The 22943-nt window shown below is 40.8% G+C and overlaps 1 protein-coding gene across 1 annotated transcript in view; it reads left to right on the top strand.

The window, feature by feature from the left end:
* The window catches only part of LOC139474608 (bone morphogenetic protein 1-like), a 299859-nt gene that overhangs the window by 48604 nt on the left and 228312 nt on the right, over positions 1-22943 (top strand). The window lies entirely within an intron of this gene.

The following is a 22943-nucleotide window of genomic DNA, read 5'->3' as shown; positions in this document are numbered from 1 at the left end:
GCGGTGGAAGTTCTAAAACCACAATTAATTACATTTAGAAACTGATCCCTTTTGAAAGGCCCTGACTTGTATATTCCATGATAGATATTTCAACTGACGTATTATCCGCTATAATTAAATGAGAGTGGTATTTCATGCTGTGGTTATGCCATGGTTTTGTTGGTTGCAGCAGTGCTGCGATGGTTCTGGCAAGGACTACAGAGCGGACAGTAATCACAGTCCAACATGACATGCCCGTGTACTTTTCCTAAACTGACGCGATGAGTAGACATGTTAGTATTTTGGCCTTCACTTGGATGACCTTCAAATAGTGTGAAAACAGTTACTTTGGGGCCTTAAAATTGAACTTCAAAGGAGAGTTGAAAAATGGCTTATATAGATGTTTGGAGTTGATTTTATGGAAATTAGAACATTTGCCAATCCCACTCTTACTTTATGAACGATTGTTGAAAACTAACAAGATGACAAATGTTTATATATTCATAGAGGCACACAGGTACATACACACAGGCCCACACTCAGGCCCACACTCAGGCCCACACTCAGGCATGCACGCACGCACGCACTCACACACACAGGCACGCACACACACACACAGGCACGCACACACACACACAGGCATGCACACAGGCACACACACAGAGGCACAAAGACACACACAGAGGCACAAAGACACACACACAAAGAAGGACAGAGGTACACACACACAGGCACAAAGACAGACATATACACACAGGCACACCCACAGGCACACACACAGACAGGCAGAAACACAGAGGCACACACAGGCACAAAGACACACACATACAGAGGCACACACACAGGCACAAAGACACACACACATACAGAGGCACACACATAGGCACAAAGACACACACACATACAGGGGCACACACTCAGGCACAAAGACACACACACATACAGAGGCACACACACAGGCACAAAGACACACACACATACAGAGGCACACACACAGGCACAAAGACACACACACACAAAGAGGGACAGAGGTACACACACACAGGCACAAAGACAGACATATACACACAGGCACACACACAGAGGCACAAAGACACACACATACAGAGGCACACACACAGGCACAAAGACACACACACATACAGAGGCACACACATAGGCACAAAGACACACACACATACAGAGGCACACACACAGGCACAAAGACACACACACATACAGAGGCACACACACAGGCACAAAGACACACACACATACAGAGGCACACACAGGCACAAAGACACACACAAAGAGGCACACAGCACAAAGACACACACAGGCACAAACACAAAGACACACACAAAGAGGCACAAAGGCACTCACTCAGGCACACACACAGACTCAAAGACACACACAGGCACACACACAGGCACAGAGAGACACACACACAGGCAATTATTTATAGAGGCACACAGACACACACAAAGAGGCACAGAGGCATACACACAGGCACAAAGACACATATGCACAGGCATTTATTCATAGAGGCACACATACACACACACACACACACAAAGAGGCACAGAGGCACACACACAGGCACAAAGACACATACACACAGGCATTTATTCATAGAGGCATACATACACACATACACACACACACACACACACACACACACACACACACACACATACAGACACACAAAGAGGCACAGAGGCACACACACAGGCACAAAGACACATACACACAGGCACACACAGAGGCACAGAGACACACACAAAGAAGCACAGGGGCACACACAGCACAAAGACACACATACACACAGGCACACACACAAGCACAAAGACACACATATACACACAGGCACACACACGGGAACAGGCACACACACAGGAACAAAGACACATACAGAAGCACACACACACAGGCACAAAGACACACAGAGGCGCACACACACACAGAGGCGCACACACACACTGAGCTGCACACACACAGGCTCAAAGACACACACAGGTGGACACACACACAGGCACACACAGAGGCACATAGACACACACATACAAACTCACTCAAATGAAATGCAAATAAAAGCGACAATTAGTAACAATTATCACCCTCGACTAGCAAAATAATGTGGATTATCTTTCTTGTTGATTATTCTGTGGCTGTGGCAGCAAAGGATACAAGCCTGACTTATTGTAGCAGGGCTGGTTGAGATAGCAACACAGAGGTATTATACAGTTAACCTGGAACAGTGTAATGGATCACTTGAACAAGGCAGGTAAAAATTTAATGTGTTCGTCACTCCTTAGACTGAATCATAGGATTACGTAAAAGTCAGCAGTCAACAAGTGCTGAAACATGCATGCAAGGGATGGTTCAGGGAACAGACAAGGGAAATTTACTGTCTGCATGCGAAACACAGGGTGTTGAGACAGATTTCGTTAAAATACACTCCTACATTTGGAGCAAGGACAAGGGGAGCCAGTGCATGATTGATCAAGCTTGATTGGGTGTTTAAGGTTGAAGAGTGTTGCTTGGTTTTTTGAACATCGTGCAAATGAAACTCGCAGCATGCAAGTGGCTCATTTTCCTGTCATTCATGCATCATGTTTGATGATGAGTTAGTGAGTCATTTGGGTTTAATGCCGAATAGTATTCCAGTTATGTCACGGTATGACAGTTTAATGTGTGCAGAACGCCTGAAGTGATGCTGGTCTCAGATGATTATCACTTTGGTGAAACCCACAAGCACAGGTATGGTGCTGACAAACCTAGAAACATAATCAGGGCAAACTGGGATTTGAATCCACATTAATAGGTTTGGTGTGCCCAAAAGGACACTTCTCTGCACTACTCTGCACTGCAAATTGTGGCACCTTAGATGACTGGGGCACCAGTGCCCCCCCTATGCTAGTGTAAAAAGGCAAGAATGGTACGGTTTGGCTAATGCATGACAATGTGCCCCAGTAGTGTGGATGGTACATGACATTGTGCCCCAGTGGTGTGGATGGTACATGACATTGTGCCCCAGTGGTGTGGATGGTACATGACAATGTGCCCCAGTGGTGTGGATGGTACATGACATTGTGCCCCAGTGGTGTGGATGGTACATGACATTGTGCCCAGTGGTGTAGATGGTACATGACATTGTGGCCAGTTGGTGTGGATGGTACATGACATTGTGCCCAGTTGGTGTGGATGGTACATGACATTGTGCCCAGTTGGTGTGGATGGTACAAGACATTGTGGCCAGTTGGTGTGGATGGTACATGACATTGTGTCCAGTGGTGTGGATGGTACATGACATTGTGCCCAGTTGGTGTGGATGGTACATGACATTGTGCCCAGTAGTGTGGATATTACATAACATTGTGCCCAGTTGGTGTGGATGGTACATGACATTGTGTCCAGTTGGTGTGGATGGTACAAGACATTGTGGCCAGTTGGTGTGGATGGTACATGACATTGTGCCCAGTTGGTGTGGATGGTACAAGACATTGTGGCCAGTTGGTGTGGATGGTACATGACATTGTGTCCAGTGGTGTGGATGGTACGTGACATTGTGCCCAGTTGGTGTGGATGGTACATGACATTGTGCCCAGTAGTGTGGATATTACATAACATTGTCCCCAGTGGTGTGGATGGTACATGGCATTGTGCCCCAGTGGTGTGGATGGTACAAGACATTGTGCCCAGTGGTGTGGATGGTACATGGCATTGTGGCCCAGCTGTGTGGATGGTACATGACATTGTGCCCCAGTGGTGTGGATGGTACATGACATTGTGGCCCAGCTGTGTGGATGGTACAAGACATTGTGGCCCAGTGGTGTGGATGGTACATGGCATTGTGGCCCAGCTGTGTGGATGGTACATGACATTGTGCCCCAGTGGTGTGGATGGTACATGGCATTGTGCCCAGTTGGTGTAGATGGTACATGACATTGTGGCCCAGTGGTGTGGATGGTACATGGCATTGTGGCCCAGTGGTGTGGATGGTACATGGCATTGTGCCCCAGTGGTGTGGATGGTACATGGCATTGTGCCCAGTTGGTGTAGATGGTACATGGCATTGTGCCCCAGTTGGTGTGGATGGTACATGGCATTGTGCCCAGTTGGTGTAGATGGTACATGACATTGTGCCCAGTTGGTGTGGATGGTACAAGACATTGTGCCCAGTTGGTGTGGATGGTACATGACATTGTGGCCAGTTGGTGTGGATGGTACATGACATTGTGTCCAGTTGGTGTGGATGGTACATGACATTGTGGCCAGTTGGTGTGGATGGTACATGACATTGTGGCCAGTTGGTGTGGATGGTACATGACATTGTGTCCAGTTGGTGTGGATGGTACAAGACATTGTGGCCAGTTGGTGTGGATGGTACATGACATTGTGCCCAGTTGGTGTGGATGGTACAAGACATTGTGGCCAGTTGGTGTGGATGGTACATGACATTGTGTCCAGTGGTGTGGATGGTACATGACATTGTGCCCAGTTGGTGTGGATGGTACATGACATTGTGCCCAGTAGTGTGGATATTACATAACATTGTCCCCAGTGGTGTGGATGGTACATGGCATTGTGCCCCAGTGGTGTGGATGGTACAAGACATTGTGCCCAGTGGTGTGGATGGTACATGGCATTGTGGCCCAGCTGTGTGGATGGTACATGACATTGTGCCCCAGTGGTGTGGATGGTACATGACATTGTGGCCCAGCTGTGTGGATGGTACAAGACATTGTGGCCCAGTGGTGTGGATGGTACATGGCATTGTGGCCCAGCTGTGTGGATGGTACATGACATTGTGCCCCAGTGGTGTGGATGGTACATGGCATTGTGGCCCAGCTGTGTGGATGGTACATGGCATTGTGCCCCAGTGGTGTAGATGGTACATGGCATTGTGCCCAGTTGGTGTAGATGGTACATGACATTGTGCCCAGTTGGTGTAGATGGTACATGACATTGTGCCCAGTTGGTGTGGATGGTACAAGACATTGTGCCCCAGTGGTGTGGATGGTACATGACATTGTGGCCAGTTGGTGTAGATGGTACATGACAATGTGCCCCAGTGGTGTGGATGGTACATGACATTGTGCCCAGTTGGTGTAGATGGTACATGACATTGTGCCCAGTTGGTGTAGATGGTACATGGCATTGTGCCCAGTTGGTGTGGATGGTACAAGACATTGTGCCCCAGTGGTGTGGATGGTACATGACATTGTGCCCAGTTGGTGTAGATGGTACATGGCATTGTGCCCAGTTGGTGTGGATGGTACATGACATTGTGCCCAGTTGGTGTAGATGGTACATGGCATTGTGGCCCAGCTGTGTGGATGGTACATGGCATTGTGCCCCAGTGGTGTGGATGGTACAAGACATTGTGCCCAGTTGGTGTGGATGGTACATGGCATTGTGGCCCAGCTGTGTAGATGGTACATGACATTGTGCCCAGTGGTGTGGATGGTACATGACATTGTGCCCAGTTGGTGTAGATGGTACATGGCATTGTGCCCAGTTGGTGTGGATGGTACAAGACATTGTGCCCAGTTGGTGTAGATGGTACATGGCATTGTGGCCCAGCTGTGTGGATGGTACATGACATTGTGCCCCAGTTGGTGTGGATGGTACATGACATTGTGTCCAGTTGGTGTAGATGGTACATGGCATTGTGCCCAGTTGGTGTGGATGGTACATGACATTGTGCCCAGTTGGTGTAGATGGTACATGGCATTGTGGCCCAGCTGTGTGGATGGTACATGGCATTGTGCCCCAGTGGTGTGGATGGTACAAGACATTGTGCCCAGTTGGTGTGGATGGTACATGGCATTGTGGCCCAGCTGTGTAGATGGTACAAGACATTGTGCCCCAGTGGTGTGGATGGTACATGACATTGTGCCCAGTTGGTGTAGATGGTACATGGCATTGTGGCCAGTTGGTGTGGATGGTACATGACATTGTGGCCCAGTGGTGTGGATGGTACATGACATTGTGGCCCAGTGGTGTGGATGGTACATGGCATTGTGCCCAGTTGGTGTAGATGGTACATGGCATTGTGCCCAGTTGGTGTAGATGGTACATGGCATTGTGCCCAGTTGGTGTAGATGGTACATGACATTGTGGCCCAGTGGTGTGGATGGTACATGACATTGTGGCCCAGTGGTGTGGATGGTACATGACATTGTGGCCCAGTGGTGTGGATGGTACATGGCATTGTGGCCCAGTGGTGTGGATGGTACATGACATTGTGGCCCAGTGGTGTGGATGGTACATGACATTGTGGCCCAGTGGTGTAGATGGTACATGACATTGTCCCCCAGTCGTGTGGATGGTACATGACATTGTGCCCCAGTAGGTGTGGATGGTACATGATATTGTGCCCAGTAGTGTGGATAGTTGCACCTGTTTACAGTCAATCGATTGAGTGAGTGAATGAATGTCCTTTCATGTCAAAAGTGCAATTTAGCTTGTATACAATGAAGTCAATGTACATGGTCCGTACAAACTACTGGTCAAAGGTCCAGATCAAGATTACTTCCCGCAAAATGCAGGGTTTCCTTACTTGTGTTTACATTTGGAGCACATGGTGCTTTGATGATATAGTGTATAAAATTCCCCAAAAGTTCAGTAAGACAACCGGACTGGCATCATGGAAAGTTAACAGACCAGATAAAATGTTGCCAGTCCAGAATTTTCTAGGCTTACCAAACAAAAGTAACAAAAGGGTAAATGCAAAAATATTACTGTTGAAAGTTAGTTCTCAGAAACTAACAATAAACTGGTGGAATGTCAACTTAGTAACTTTAAACCCTGACCATCAAATGTGCAACTTTTGAAAACTGACTGTCTGTCAGCATAACAGACCTTCTTTGACTGTCAGACATGCAGGTATTTTGAACACTGGATGACACACATTTTGTATTGAAACAAATTGCCCCTGCAGGTATGCCAAGTGAAGAAATCTTTATTGTTGACTAGTTGTGACAGGAATACCACAGTGTCTCAGACGTCAAGGGACTAGATGAGAAATTAATCACAATAATTTTTCTTAAATTTCAGGCTACTTTGCTATTTATTAATTGCTTTAAACCTCTCTTAGCTTTGAAGACCAATTTTGACATTTGAATCTTCTGTTCAAGTAACATTAGGGGCACTCTGATATTTGCTTAAAACTTAGCATGAGAGACATAATAAAAAGTATAGACTAACAGAAAACATGTTGTTTACAGAATAGATGGACAGATTCAATGGTAAATAAATACTGTGACCACAGTTATTGGTGCATACAATAGGGCCATTTTCAGATGGAATAATTCATCAGTGCCAGTCAAATGAACACAAGTGGCATCAACAGATTAATGAAATATGCATTATTGCCATGGATAGATTCAAACAAACATACTGGTATGCCACAGTTGATGGGCTTTGAGCAAATGCAGTGTGGTTGAAATATGAGAAAGACAATGTGCTGAGGCAGTTATGTAATCGTGTGCTGCTAGGAGCATCTATGTTCACATTCTGGGCAGAATAGAGCCAAGTCCCCATACTCCTGGTAGAGATGACTGACATGAAGATCGGGGGGTCACAATCCCCAGTACAGTAATATTGTGCCACCTCATCCCAATAGTGTGGATCATGATGCTAGTCATAAAGAGGCGACTAATAGGATCTGGTGGTCAGGTTCACTGACTTGATTAATGCATGTCATCGTATTCCTGTTGCATGGATCAGTGATCATGATGTCAATCACTTGATTGTCTGGTCCAGACTTGATTATTTACAGACTGCCGTAATATAGCTGGAATATTGCTGAGTGCAGCGGTAAACAACAAACTAAACAAACACATATTACTCATTACCAGGTTTTCCTAATCCAGACTGGGGTATTAGAGATACCTGTGATATAGGTTAAACTGAATATTGGTGTAAAACAACATTAACTCACTCACTTAGCACACAGTTGTAATTGTCCTACATATATAATGGTGATACTGCGAGTCATGACATGATCTATGTGGTCATATTCAAGCCTCCCTTCTCCAATAAGAATAGTAATTGGTACTGTCACAAGGGCAATATTCCTGACTGCTGTGGTCACTGGGGCCAGGCTGGATGTCTAGACAAAGGACTAAATTAGTCCTCATCTTCCTGTAATCAAAGTCTGTGTAAGATCCTAGGTCCTGTTTGCACCAGAGAATAACCAAACCTCAGAACTTTAATGCATTTATGCCTTTGAGAAGTGTCATGAGAAATATATGGGTCTATGAAAATGTTTGATAGTGATAAATCAATATTCAGCATAGAAGGAATCACAGAACTGTCTGTGACAATGCTTGCTTATCTATATCTGAAACACATTTAGCTGAGCTTTCTCGATCGAAAAAAATAACGGGTCTTGGATTATAAGTTTAAGAGGCATAGGTCACACTGCATTAGTCATGACGCAGGCGTAGTCAACCATTTAAATACAGTGAAAACACATGAGCCCATTTATCCGGAAACTCCACCTTCCGTACGATCACTGCTGGGAATGCTCACATGAACACACACAGATATTACTCTGCAGCCATGAGTAATTAATCTGGACATTTGTTAATCTGGATGATTTCAGTGAAAATGCTACACTGTGGATTAACAGGGTTTTGGGCCACCTAAATTCTTGCCAAAACATTAATAGTTTCCAGGTTAACAATTTAATTTGTGTTAGCATGTGTTTGTGACAGGCACCTTCACTGGGGCAGGATACACTCACCCTTTCATGAACACCAAGGGCCACTTGCACAAAGCAATCTTAGCGAGAAGACAATCGTAAGCCTATGTTAAAGTATGGGAGTTACGATCATCTTGGCGCTAAGATCGCTTTGTGCAAGTGGGCCCTGGTGTCATCACTATTTGAAAGTGATTCTAAACAGATACTTATGATATAGTTGGAATCATACAATGAACTCAGCTTTTAGCATTTCTTATTTCTTCTTTTTTTTAGTGATTTGTCTTTGATTTACTGCTGACATGATCACAAGGATTGTGTATTGTTGCATGAATTTGGAGTCATGAGACACACACCTGAATGTGCATCTGAGGCTTGATAATGTATATGCACATGTAGCAGGGCGTGGAGTCATCCCACAGATGACATCCTTACCTTGTCTGCTGGCTGATGGGGTTAACCTCTTTGGTCATGTAAACAAGGTGTCCGACCTTGGATCAGAAGGTCCGTAGTTCGAAGCCCATCGCGGGACTCAGAAATTTTATGGCCGCTACACACATAAGATGTATTGCAGGAACTGGGCAAAATATGGCATAAGAAGGGTTGTTATTACGTATATCAAAATATATTTGAAGGTCTGGCAACAAAGTGTTAGATCATAACTGTAATAATTCTTTGTTGGGGCCGGGGATATAGAAATGGGTTCCGTGCGTGCGTATGTGCGTGCGTGCGTGCGTGCCGATATCGTTTCCGGAGCATAACTCAGAAACCGTTAAATATTTCTCTACGAAACTTTGCATGTCTATCAGACTCATGCTGAACTGGTGCCTTTTGCTATTTAGGAATTTTATAAATTTATATTTTTTGCATTTCCATGGCAACAAGTTGGACTTAGGTTCTATAAGGGTGGTGTTCGTTTCCGGAGCGTAACTCAAAAACCATTAAATCCTTTCTTACAAAACTTTGCATGTCTACTAGGCACATACTGAACTGATGCCTTTTGCTATTTAGGAATTTTATGAATTTTTATTTTTTTACGTTTCCATGGCAACAAGTTGGACTTAGGTTCTATAGGGTAGAGTTTCTTTCCGGAGCATAACTCAAAACCCATTCAATACTTCCCAACAAAAACTGTGCATGTTTACCAGACACATACTGGACTGGTGCCTCCTGCTATTTAGGAATTTTAAAAAAATTTATTTTTCACTTTTCCATGGCAATAAGTTGGACTTAGGTTCTACAGGGGTGGTGTTCGTTTCCAGAGTGTAACTCAAAAACCATTAAATACTTTCTTACAAAACTTTGCATGTCTACCAGGCACATACTGAACTGGTGCCTTTTGATATATAGCACTTTTAGAAATGTTTATTGTTTATGTTTCCATGACAACAAGTTGGATTTAAGTTTTAATATAAGATTGGTTTACTTAAGTAGTATATCAAATAAACTGTTAAATATTTCCTTGCCAAACATTTCATGTCTATATATAAAGTGCATACTGAACTAGTGCCATTTGATAATAAGGAGTTTTAGAAATGTTTATTTTAGAATTTCCATTGCAGCTATTTTGACATGGGCTAGGAGAAATGTTGGGTCAGTTACCTGGTTTGGGACCATAACGTGTTAACATGGGCGGGGGATATAGATGACTTTGTCAACAATACGCTTGTTATTGGTTCTGTTGATGTTGGTGAAGTGGTCTGGTGACATTTACATTGCGGTGGTACTTTTCATTTAGTCCAAGAGCATATGGCATATATTTAAAATGTATCACTTGATTGAAAAAAACAATGGATTGATACAGCAGTGAGGCCCTTTGTAAGCCAGTTGCAGTTTTGATTTTTTTAGTGGATGTATCATCTGCTCATCCTGCAAACATGTTGTAATTCTTGTGAACTGCAATGTAGAAAATGATCAACATGTAGATTTTATTAAAAAAATGTTGCTCGTTTCATGTTATCAGTGGAGAACCACTATTAAAAACATTAGGTGTTAGAAGTGTACCCTTTTTCTTCAAAGGCCATGTGGTTCTATGAGCTTCACTCAAGGATCAATTAGCTGATATTTCTTTGCTGCCATGGCCTTGTATGTTGTTCTTTTACCTGTGTCCTACATTTTCAGTTTTTCACATCACCAAACAAACCTGGACACACATTAATTTAATTTTCAAAGACACTTTGACGGAGGACAAGTAAAATAGAACACCATTATTTGACTGGTTTGCTTTCAAGCTTCCTATTTGTCGTGTGGCATCATATCGGCCACTCTGAAATGGGTCTTAAGTGTGGTTTGGAATTCGTTACACTGAAAGGCAGCGCTATGATTTGATGTGTTTCTTGCTTTCAAAGGATGTCAATTATTACCTCCAACAGAGTGTGATGTTTCTTTATTCTACAACTGATTTGCTGTTCAAAAAGCTACTGTAGGTTCAGTTCATGTGGTATTGAAAGTTTCTGAATCTGAGTGAGTGTTTTAAACAAATCAAAGAAATACTGACGGGTGTAAAAATAAATACTAGCACGACTAAGCAGTACCTCCAAAAATTCACATTAATTAGTTTGGATCAAGGTCTCAGTAATAACCTGTCTTGGGAAATTGAAATTGTAATCCTAATACCTTCATCTTAAGAAGAAAAAAAGGTTTCTATGGCAACCCTTCAAAAGCAGATAATGAGTCAATTTTTTATCGTTTTGATAGTGTGGTATCAAATGCACACTATGTCCATGTTGATGACTGTCAGGTGCTTGTTGAATTAGAAATGTATCTAAACCAACTTGGCAGGTGCTTGTGGGGGATTAACAGTGTAACTCATCCTATGATGTTGAGATGACTTTTTCACTTTCAAGGCATTGTTAACATTTGAAGAATATGTTTTACATGGTAGTTAATCTATGTCTTAGTAACTGTCAGAGGTACCATATGGCAGGGAGTATTTTGAAAAAACGGAAAATCATCTTCTTTGACCCAGTGTCATCATCATTGTAATTATGATAGATGATGGTGCTTACCATATTTACCTCCATTATTCAGAGGCCATATAGTAGTTATGGTCTGTGGTAACTCTTAGCCCAGGATGTAGTATACAGCATGTGTGTGGACTAATATATGATCATGGATCAAGCATGGCTGGTCCTTGGGAGAGGGGCGGTCGGGTAGCCTAGTGGTTAAAGCGTTCGCTCGTCACGCCGAAGACCCGGGTTCGATTTCCGACATGGGTACTATGTGTGAAGCCCATTTCTGGTGTCCCCCGCCGTGATATTGCTGGAATATTGCTAAAAGCGGCGTAAAACCATACTCACTCACTCACTCCTTGGGAGAGATGACAGTTTGTGAGATCCAGCACTTGGTGATGGCCTGGGTTTATTAACGTGGATTGGTTCCAGAATGGTTTGGATCAACTGATCCAAGTCTCCATCCATTGTGATTCTCTGATAAGCAGAGATGTGATAGCTTTAACAACAATGTTTGAAGTAGAGAAAAATCATATGACTTGGAGCCACAGAATGTGTAATTGTTAACTTTCAGATGGTGCTGATATGGTTTGAGTTAATTTGATATTTTGGGCCCCAAATTTGAATAGTGTTTTGCACAAATTGCTATGGTTATATTTTAATTGAACCTGGCCTGAGTAGTTAGTTTATTTCAGTTTGTTTGCTAACAACAAAAGTTTTAAGACGTGACATGTTCTATATCTATTTCTGATAATAACAGCTTGCATTTTCTGAGTGGACCTTAAAACATATATCAAGGATGCTAAAATAGCCTTGACAGTCATAAGAGCATGTTTGATATGTTTTGAATAAATGATTTGTAAATGTTTTGCTGTGGAAAGAAATATAGTTGAAAGCTCTTAACCAAGAAATTTACAGTAAAGAAACAACTTGTTTCAAAGCAAGAGAAGTGTGTGTTTTCCAAAACAGTATACTGTTGCTTGAAATTTATCTTCAAATGAAGTTTAGGTAAAGAAACGTTTAGATTGGTAGTTCTATGAAAAAGGGTTCAAACAGTTATTGTCTTTGTTTTTCATGGTTGACAGTTGGAAACGAAAAGAAAAAAACAGCCAATGTAACTTAAAAAATGAAATTGCCAATATAGAATTGATGTAAAGTTTTATACCGCCAAATGGACAATTAGTAACGTTCCATCTTGAACCTTATGAATACCACAGATGTTTTCATTATATTCTTTGTCTATAACAGATGGTGCATGTGAGGAATGAGTGAATGAATGCAGTTTTGTACCACTTTTTCACAAAATTTCATCACTATCACAGCAAGAGACATAGACTAACATCCCGTCTCTGAAATGAAACCTTTTACAGAAAAATCAGTTGTTAATATATCTTAAAAAAATGTAATAAAAAAGAACCCATCATTATAAACTGTAGTAATCTAGACTAGATTATAGAATTACATGGGCTGTATTGAATATGTTTGTTTCATGGTCTGTATGAAAGACATTAACTTATGAATGTATAATTAATATAAGGAATGGAACCTGTGTCTGTTGATTTCCTGTAACCATGATTTAACCACTATCAGCTGCTAGATAATCCTAGAAATGTAAGAAGATTTGATGGCTATTGTAATATCTTTGATCTGTTTAAATATGAAAGAGTTCCATGATTATACAGATGTACATTACTGATTGTCAGGAGTGAGATGGTTTAACGCTCTGGTTACCAACTTCAGTCAATATGTTAATATGGAAGCATCTTCCCTATGAAGGGGAGTTGACTGACTGTAAAAGTCCAGTTTCCACCCTTGCCGAACTAGGCTGGAATTTCTGGGTTTGATCGTAGCGCCAACAGTGGCTATTACAAGGTTATGTCCCTTCTATGCCCCTTCTGTATAGTTGACCAATCAGATTCCACCTTGCATTTGCTTCAAACAAAATGGCGGCATCCAGTCTGATAAAAAATCAAGAACTATATTGTAGTAAAAGGGGTCTTACCTGTCTAAGTGCATTAAATCACGTGAGCACCTTCATTAAAAATGTGAAAACATTTGGAAAATATCTATTGAGGCCGAGTTGGTGGTACACATGCTTTGCAAATACTGCAATTGACTGAAATCTGCAAGGCAGTTTACAGACTGAATGATGATTTTGTTACGCGATTCTGATTGGGCTATGCAAAAATATAAGTCCATAATTGCAGCCTAGTTCGGCGAAGGTGGAAACTCCCTTGCCTTGGGAAGATATGGAAGAAGAGCCCAAAGTTTCCACTTTTATAAGACCCATGTGTACAGGTACGTATGGTGCTAAAAACCAGACATCACAATAGGGGCAAATCTAAAATTCAAACCAACTGTTTGGTGCGACTAAGGGAAGTAAATCTGTACAGCAAGGACTCAACACTGCACAGCATATTGATTGCCTTGGCCAACCATGTCCCTACATGGTAGGAATGTATATTTCACTTTTAGCTAAATTAAGCATGAATATTTTATCATCACTGTGACCATTTGGCCAACAAAAAAGAGATGTAACTGTGTATTGATTTGATATTAAGGCTGTCATTTATTGCACCTCAAAATATTGTTGAGGTTATTTTCATCCCATCCCCATTAGGCATTCATGTTTAAGTTTGTGGATAGTGGTCTTGTGGATAGAGTGTCTGCACAGAGAGGAGAAGGTTGGTGGTTCAATCCCTGGCCTTGTGATAACTAAAGAAGTTAAAAGATGGTGCTTGTTGTTACCCTGTCTGTCACTCAGCATTAAGAGTTTCTTCAGTGTTTTTCTGATGTAACTTAGTTTGCTGCAAGGACAGCCCTCAGACTAAGCAACTGAAATCCCTTCCTCTCCAACATGTAGGATCAGAAATACACTGTAATTGGTATTTAATTCCCATAACTACAGTGTTAGACATAAACCTTCATTGCCTATCTCTAGGGCTGAAATTAGATATCTCAGGCCCGTTAAGCGTATATTCCCTAAACTTATTTTCATATAAATCAAAAGTGGCTGGGATTCCATCCACTAATCGATGGTCAAGAGTTAACCATTTTCAGTGGCCATGAACACAAACAAGCGCTCAGACATTGGTCATTTTAACTTCAAATGGATTAATCCTCAGATAAGCCATGTGGGATTTGACAGCAGAGGAGCAGGAGCTAATAGGATCAGAGAATAGACCAAAGATGAGCTGACACTTGCTTGCTACTTGCCCAGCTCTCTCCGCCTCTTCAGAACTTTCAGCAGATGAGGCTGTGTTGTTTATAAGGTCACATCAAATCAGCAAGGTCAGACATAACTTGACTCCAGTTGATGGTGGTATTGTTGGTGAAACCTGGGTAAAGATGTAAAGTTCCTGTTCTGTCAACTTTCTAGGCTGTGATAGTATTGGCTGGGATGCATCTGCATGTAACTTACCCGATGATCATTATTGAATTGCATCACAGCTAGGAAATCAGGGGAAGGAATTGTCTTTGATATTTTGAAGCTCCTTAATCATGCAGAATGAGTAATTTGATCATATCCCAATTATTAAAGAATATTTCATCTCCAAGTCACCACATGTCCCTCTGGCATATTGCCATAGCTTTTGTTATGATCGACTGGTGCCTGCTGACTGAGTAGTTTTTAAGTTATAAATGGCAGCTAGTGACTGCAGGAAAGGTGTTGATACCTTCTTTGCAATGCTATCTCCCCTACCCAGCTGTTTCAGGATGTAGACTGTACATCAACCGTTTACTGAGTGACATTATCCTATTATCTAGAACAGTGGACATGTTGGTTTCAAATTGATTGGTTAGATGGTTGCTTGGGTAAAGCTTTAGAGATGTGAAAAGCCACACGTACAGGAGCATGTGTTGGTCATGATCTCGGTTTCCTTTGTGAGGCTTGGAAGTCCCGTGATGTGAATAGCCACACGTACAGGAGCATGTGTTGGTCATGATCTCGGTTTCCTTTGTGAGGCTTGGAAGTCCCGTGATGTGAAAAGTCACACGTACAGGAGCATGTGTCGGTCATGATCTCGGTTTCCTTTGTGAGGCTTAGACCTTGTCTTTTTGTAGTACATGTATTATTTTATGGGGGCGGTCGGGTAGCCTAGTGGTTAAAGCATTCGCTCGTCACGCCGAAGACCCGGGTTCGATTCCCGACATGGGTACAATGTGTGAAGCCCATTTCTGGTGTCCCCCGCAGTGATATTGCTGGAATATTGCTAAAAGCGGCGTTAAACCATACTCACTCACTCACTCACTCACTCACTCACTCACTCACTCACTCACTCACTCACTCACTCACTATTATTTTATATATTCATATGGGAAAGTGGTACAATGTGTGAAGCCCATTTCTGGTGTCCCCCACCGTGTAAGTATTGCTAAAAGCGGTGTAAAACCATACTCACTCATTCACTCAGATAGGCAAAATGGCCTGTTCCCAGCCTAGCATAGGTCATGATCTTGTTTCCTCTGTGAGGCCAGGGATATGGGGTAGCTCCGTGATGTGAATAGCCACATGTACGGAAACAGGCATAGATCATGATATCTGTTTTCCTGTGTGAGGCCAGGGATTAGGGTAGTCCTGTGATGTGAATAGCCACATGTACGGAAACAGGCATAGATCATGATATCTGTTTTCCTGTGCCTGGGATCAGGGGGAGTTGGGTGTTTAATAGCTACAAGCAGAAGCATGAATAGGTCATGGTGTCTGTTGTGAGGTGACACCACAGTTGGTATCATTGGTGAATTAATTAATCCACAAAATGTGTTACGGTTTATTGCCATCTTTAAAGCGACCCCTGTGTATAAGACGACCCTCCTTGAAAGACCCCTAATTTAAGGTATGAAAAACTCGCCTTATACACAGCGATATGTACTTGATTCCTTCTCAGCACTAAATATGATGCCAATTCTTGGTGTTGAGCAGTATGTGTGTCTGTGTAGTCACTACAATACAGGTCACTCACTCACTGTGGATCTATGGAAGTTCTTTCCCTGGGGCAAGTCCTGTTTGCCAGTCTCCTCAACTGAAACCCCTGTCAACTGTTGTCTCTTGAGTAGCAGTCATTTATGTGAACAAAATAATTTAAAAACAAACACTGGATAGGGACCATTTTATTACTTACATAGTTTACTTCTAGACATAGATTCTTGTCAAGGAATAAACTTACAGTCATGAGAGGAGACGTGTCTGTGTGTCCCTATGGGTCAGATGATACTTTAAATTACAGATGCTGAGGAAATGCTCCATGGTGTTGACTGCTCCTCAGGTGAAGCAGTAATCAAACTTACCCTCAGTTTATCAATGCCAGGGCATCAGCTTTCCTTGTAGTCTTCTATTTGTTTGGATTCAGGGTTAATCTTCTAGACACTCATTTTCTTTGCCAAGTCTTTACGTGTGTTCCAGCTAGTCCATTGATTCAATAAACTATTAGATTGGAGTGAGAATGGAGGCCCTCTGATGTGTTTTGTTTGGAAGACAACCAAGCCATTTTCTTGGACCACTAAATTGCCAATCTGCTGTTCATTAGTGTTGAAATTGACTTCCTTTGTTCTTTTGCCCAAATGACATGGACATATAGATATCGCTGAATTCAAACTGTATTCTCAACTTTTTATTAGCAGGTGTAAGTTTGTAACTGCATGCATTATCCTCTTCAAACAGGAGGATGATCCATTGGGATTATGTCTGCTATTGACCTAACCACCAAAGTGGATGAAAAAAGTACAATTTGCTTTGGTCTTATATACTCAACGCTTATACAAATATGAAATAGAATAGATGACGAAAAAAGGGGAATTATTACGAACCAATTGTCAGTTGTGTTTGGACATAAAAAATCATATTCCGCAGGTGATTTAGTATGTGAGTTTGGTTCTTAATGCTGCTGTGAACAGTATTTCAGTTACATCACAGATTGTTCCCTTGATGTGGGTGAAAAGACGGAAGTGATGCAGGTCTTGGACATTTGCCACTTTGTTGAAACTGATGAGCATGGGTATTAGTCCTGGGATGAGTTGCGATTTATAACCTGGGTACCCACTGTAGATCCTAAGGGATAGGTACAAAATGTCCTTGGTGTTTTGTTTTACCATAGTCCTGGCAAAACATTTTTAGGTACATGTATTAAACTATCTGGTCGTGCATACATTGAAGTTGTCTTAAGTTATATCTTTATTCAACCATATGAAAAGTCAGAAGGAATGGGTGCAAAGTCAGAAAGAAATGTGAACATTGTAGTGTAACCATTTTAGATGTAGATCATTTTAGTCATTAAACAATATATCACATGACTAACCATGTGTCTGGGTAGTCCTGTGGGTACCCGGGTCCTTCTCAGTACCCACCCGACCTGAGTACCCGAGTTATCCGTCCCAGCCCTAATGGGTATGGTGCAGACGAACCTAGAAACGTAATCAGGGTGACCTGGGATTTGAACCCACTATCAAAACTTTCTGGAATGTCCATGGAACACATCTTGGGACATTTTGAAAGACTTGGCCACCTGTGAACCCTTCTCCACTTGCATGTGGAGCAACCATAAGACACAAGAGTGTACATTACCTTAATGTGGTTACAGTCTATATAGGTACATTAACTCAGTGGGCAGAGCAATGTGGCCATTATGTACCAGAAGCTGCTGGTGATCGGAATGAATCCGAGATGAAGCCTGCGTTTCACCAAAATAATAAATATCTACAATCTTCATTACCGAGGTCTTTGTCACACTTTGAGGATTCTCTTTTCAGTTTCCTGATTTTCCCAATCCTTTACAAATGTTAAATAACAGTAAAGGAAACAAAATTATTTCCATAAACATAAGAAATCTCTGCTAAAAGCAGAGTGCATTGTACAATAGAATAACTTCATAAACATTTTAGAATAGGTTTTTCCCCTCCCCTCTGTCACATCTGTCTGATTTGAAAAATATATCCTGTTTACCAGTTAAAGGCTTTATTTAATTGGATGAAATTTGAGAAGTGTTTTTTGAAACAACAACTTACTTGCATCTACTCATGCTTTATTGTCTAAACCATTATGATAATGTTACACTGTTGTTGCTGCAGTTAATACTGAGACAGGAACTGGCCAATCAGAACATGCATTTAAAAATTTAAAATATTATGCAACTATAGGTAATTATGCAAAATTATGGAGAAATTATATACCCACCATAGCATGTTTAAAGTTGGAGAATTCATCTAAATCGGTTTATTCTAGAAGTTAAATCGACAGATTCATTTGATTTATCCATTACATAATTGACTGTAGTAGATAGTCAGGTTTGTCATAGCTGTAGTCATTTTCTTTATGAATATTATTTTTTATGTTCAGTTATCATATATTATCCGATTGAATTGAATTGAAAGTGTTGACAATTTTATATGTGTCCTCTAAACCTTGGATACATTTGATGTTTCTAAACATCTTTAACTGTCTCACTGATCAGTTAGATCATGATATTGTCAGGTGTCCATAATGTGCTATAAAGGTGACATGGTTTATTAATTATTCATGAAACAGTGAAATAGGAGTGATGTGTTAAGATGCAGCAAGTCATCAAACCAGTGATAGTGTAAAACAAGATTTGCAAATTTGTGCAGCCTGTTATGAAATTTTAACAAGGTTTGAAAAGAAATTTGACATGACCTTGCAGGTTATTTGATGTTGAATCAGTATGATGAAAAGAGTCAACTTTCTTTTTGTTTTGTTAATTTGACTTTATGGGATTAGACTGTTTTGTGTCAAATTGAAACTTGTTTTGAATTATAAATGATATCTGACAAAATGTAGGTCTCCATCAGTTATAGGGATAGACGTTTAGACCTGTTGCTGATTTCACAGAATTGAATATCCCTCAATTAAAGATATCGCAATTCACTTACTGATATATCAATCTGGTATGAATAATTATTTATTCAATTGTGCTTTTGAAAAGATGGCATTTCAAACATAATTCAAAACTAACATATCATTTTTACTTTTAACTGATTATTCTCTGGTGTTAATGTTTAAAACTTATAATTTTGAAAAATTCATGGTTATCATCGAGCATTGCTGAAAGGTTTCCAGACATAAGATATCATGTGACATTAATGTGTCATGGTGTAATACCACTCATGCACATGGCATCTAAACGTTCTGTTCTGTTGACAAATATTGCAACCCAAACAGTGGGTCTATAAAAATCAAAGGTTAATTTGAATGTCTTTTACATCAAGAGTCACAACAGATATGGCAGTTGCAAAACCAGGACATTGTCAACCACATCCATTTAAGGATTGACTGTGTATTTTTTTCGGTTCATTGAGGTATGAATCGAAAAACCCGATGTGTAAACTGTAAGAATCCGCTATGCGGATTCATACATTAGTTTGCACAAAGTTTTTTTTATTCATACCTCAATGAACCGAAAAAATAAACAGTCAATGCTTATAATTAAATTCTACAATGTGAAACATGTTTTATCTACAATAGTTTCACTAAAAACAGTTGTATATATCAAAACAAACAAAAACAAGATTGATAAACATTTCAAGTTTAGGAATACATACTGTGTCGTGTCATCACTCAGGTGATCGTTTAATTTATGCATATAACTTGACACTTCATTCTCGGCCTTTGGTTTCAAAGGGTAGTTTAGACAATGAATATGCATGAATGTCGCTAAATGTCCTGTGCTTGACAATACACGTGAGCAGAAAGGGAATTCCCTTGACTGAAATATTGAGATTCCCCGACATTCCTCAGTAATAAAAGTAGTGCGCCTCATTGGGAAATGAATGCAATAACATGTGACCAATTTAGGTAATCACAATGAAGGAATTTCAATGAACAAAAATTTAATTATTGTTGTATAATATGTTGCTTTATATATGGGAAGGACTTTCCCCACAGTTTGTTTACTGAACATAGCTATTTTATTGCAAAAGCAGTATGTCATCTTTGCAGTCTTGATTTTTATTTAATGATAAAAGTGAAGCACTGTGAATGAAATGGATGAGGTTGTTGCACATTTACTTATTGTTATAAGTCACCTGCCACCGAAAATAGCAAGGTAACAAGATCCCTGTCTGGGAAGTAGGCATCTGCTGCCAGAACACAGTCTACAAGATGACATATTCATTTGAAAAAGGTGTTTGTGTTTTTGATCCAGCATAAAAGTATGAAAAACTTGAACTTATAAAAATATAAAACTGTTTTTTTCAAACCACAGATGCTTAAAATAACAGTCTGTAATGTAAGACTGTATTAGTCATTCTTCAACTTGACATTTTCAAAATGTGTTTTGGATGGCGATGTTTTATTCATATGTTATCAAACAGAAACATTCTAAATTATATTTGAGGACAAAAGATTATGGAAATGAAGTTTGGGGAGCTAAGAAACGTCATGATGTCAGATATGTTATTGTTGTAAAAAAAATGTTTGAAAAATCAGAATAATTTATGGTTGTCGATTGTGATCTTTTACCAGCTTAGTTTGTGGGCCCATGGTGACTTAACCATGAGTTTAAGTGACAGGTCATATAGATGCTCTATAAAAAGACTTTCTGATCCGGTGGATGAAAGAAGCTTTTGCTTTTGTCCTTTTCCCATTATGTCCTCTAAGCCGCTGTTCATTAAATCAGGTCTTAAATTAATTTTCCGTAAAGAAAATATAATGTTGTTACATGATGATTTGTAAAAAACTTAATTTATCAGTGTTGAAATTAAGTTTCCAGTCTTGATGCCTTTTTGTATTCAGTTTGTTGAGCTATAGTCTGTGGATGGGCCGTTAAAAATGACTTGTGATCCTTGTTTTAGGGATACTCTTTTTACCTAGAAATGGAAATTGCTTGTTACAAATTCTCACCTTGTTTTCTACGTTTGATGTATACAGTAAAATCACATAAAACTGGATGAATTGATTTCTCCTGAAATGTTTTCAGGGGAATAGAAATAGAATTTCTCACCATAATTTAAAAGGTGGTTGTGTTTTACAAAACTACATACAGTGGAGTCTTACATTAATCATGGGGGCGGTCTGGTAGCCTAGTGGTTAAAGCGTTAGCTTGTCACGTGCGCCAAAGACCCGGGTTTGATTCCCGACGTGGGTACATTGTGTGAAGCCCATTTCTGGTGTCCCCCGATGTGATATTGCTGGAATATTGCTAAAAGCGGCCTACAACCATACTAACTCACTCACTACATTAAGTATATATACTGTATTAGCAATGATAAGCACCAAGGGGCACTTCGAAAATTGACAAAGGGGCTCTTAGTTAAACCATACATCAGTTAAATTTGTTTTCAGTAATGGAGATATAGTGAACAAACATCATTTGAACATTGATAAAATAAACCATTTTCAATAATAGCTTAAGGCATTTATGTACCTAAACTGCTATTTTCTGTACAAAATCTATCATATACAAAAGAAAATATGGACTGTCCTGTATATTTTCTGGTCTTCATAGGGGGCACTTCTATAAACTACTTGCAGAGTGGACCGCCTCTGTGGTCTAGTGGTAGAGCATCTGCCTGGAGAGCAGAAGGTCCAGGGTTCGATACCCGGCCGCGTCATACCAAAAGACATTAACCTTAATATTGTTGTTACCCCCGTCTGGCGCTCGGCATTAAGGGGCTAAATCACGGCTGGTCGGCTGGGAGTCAGTATACTGTGTCTGAATGGGGTATTTATGTTAAACTGTGGCATGGTATCTCAGTGGGCTAGCAGGATAAATCGGCATTAGTCCGGACTAGTACAAGCAGCCACACACACACCCACGTGCATGCACATCGCTATATCAGTGAAATAATCTTGGACGGCGAGGTTAAGCCCAATTTCACCTTACCTCAGAGTGATCTAAAAGTCAGCCAGGGGTGCCTTTTGGAGCAGGGCTGAATATGGCAACAACGGTACTTTGAAAGTTACTTCCCAACAATCTTGGTTGAGCTTTCTGGATTGAAACACCAGATGAGGCCTAACAAGGTTCCACGTTTACAGAGTTAACAATCCAGATGAGAACAATGACTAGTTGCTCCTTAATAGTACTAGTCAAATCTGGGTTATGTTTCATGCATAAGCAAGCACACTGATGTATGTATAGCTCACCTGACTAGTCTGCTAGACTTAAGGCAGTTCATACTGTTTGTCCAAAGTGCACGATCAATGAATTTTTAAACAAGGCATGGTGGATTCTACAATGAAGGCAGTTGGATCGTGTGATCTTGATTTGTATTTCAATATGGTTACCATGGTGTTTCTTAAGTTTGAGGGAATTTTAGATAGCTTATTGATCTGATCACTTTCTTAACAAGTTCAGTGTTGTCAATTGATAAAA

This window comes from Haliotis cracherodii, unplaced genomic scaffold, assembly GCF_022045235.1.
Source record: "Haliotis cracherodii isolate W230 unplaced genomic scaffold, xgHalCrac1.p SCAF_3, whole genome shotgun sequence".
In the NCBI taxonomy this organism is placed as follows: Eukaryota; Metazoa; Mollusca; class Gastropoda; order Lepetellida; family Haliotidae; genus Haliotis; species Haliotis cracherodii.
Note: the sequence above shows the minus strand (reverse complement) of the source record. Positions and strands in the feature narration are given on the sequence as shown.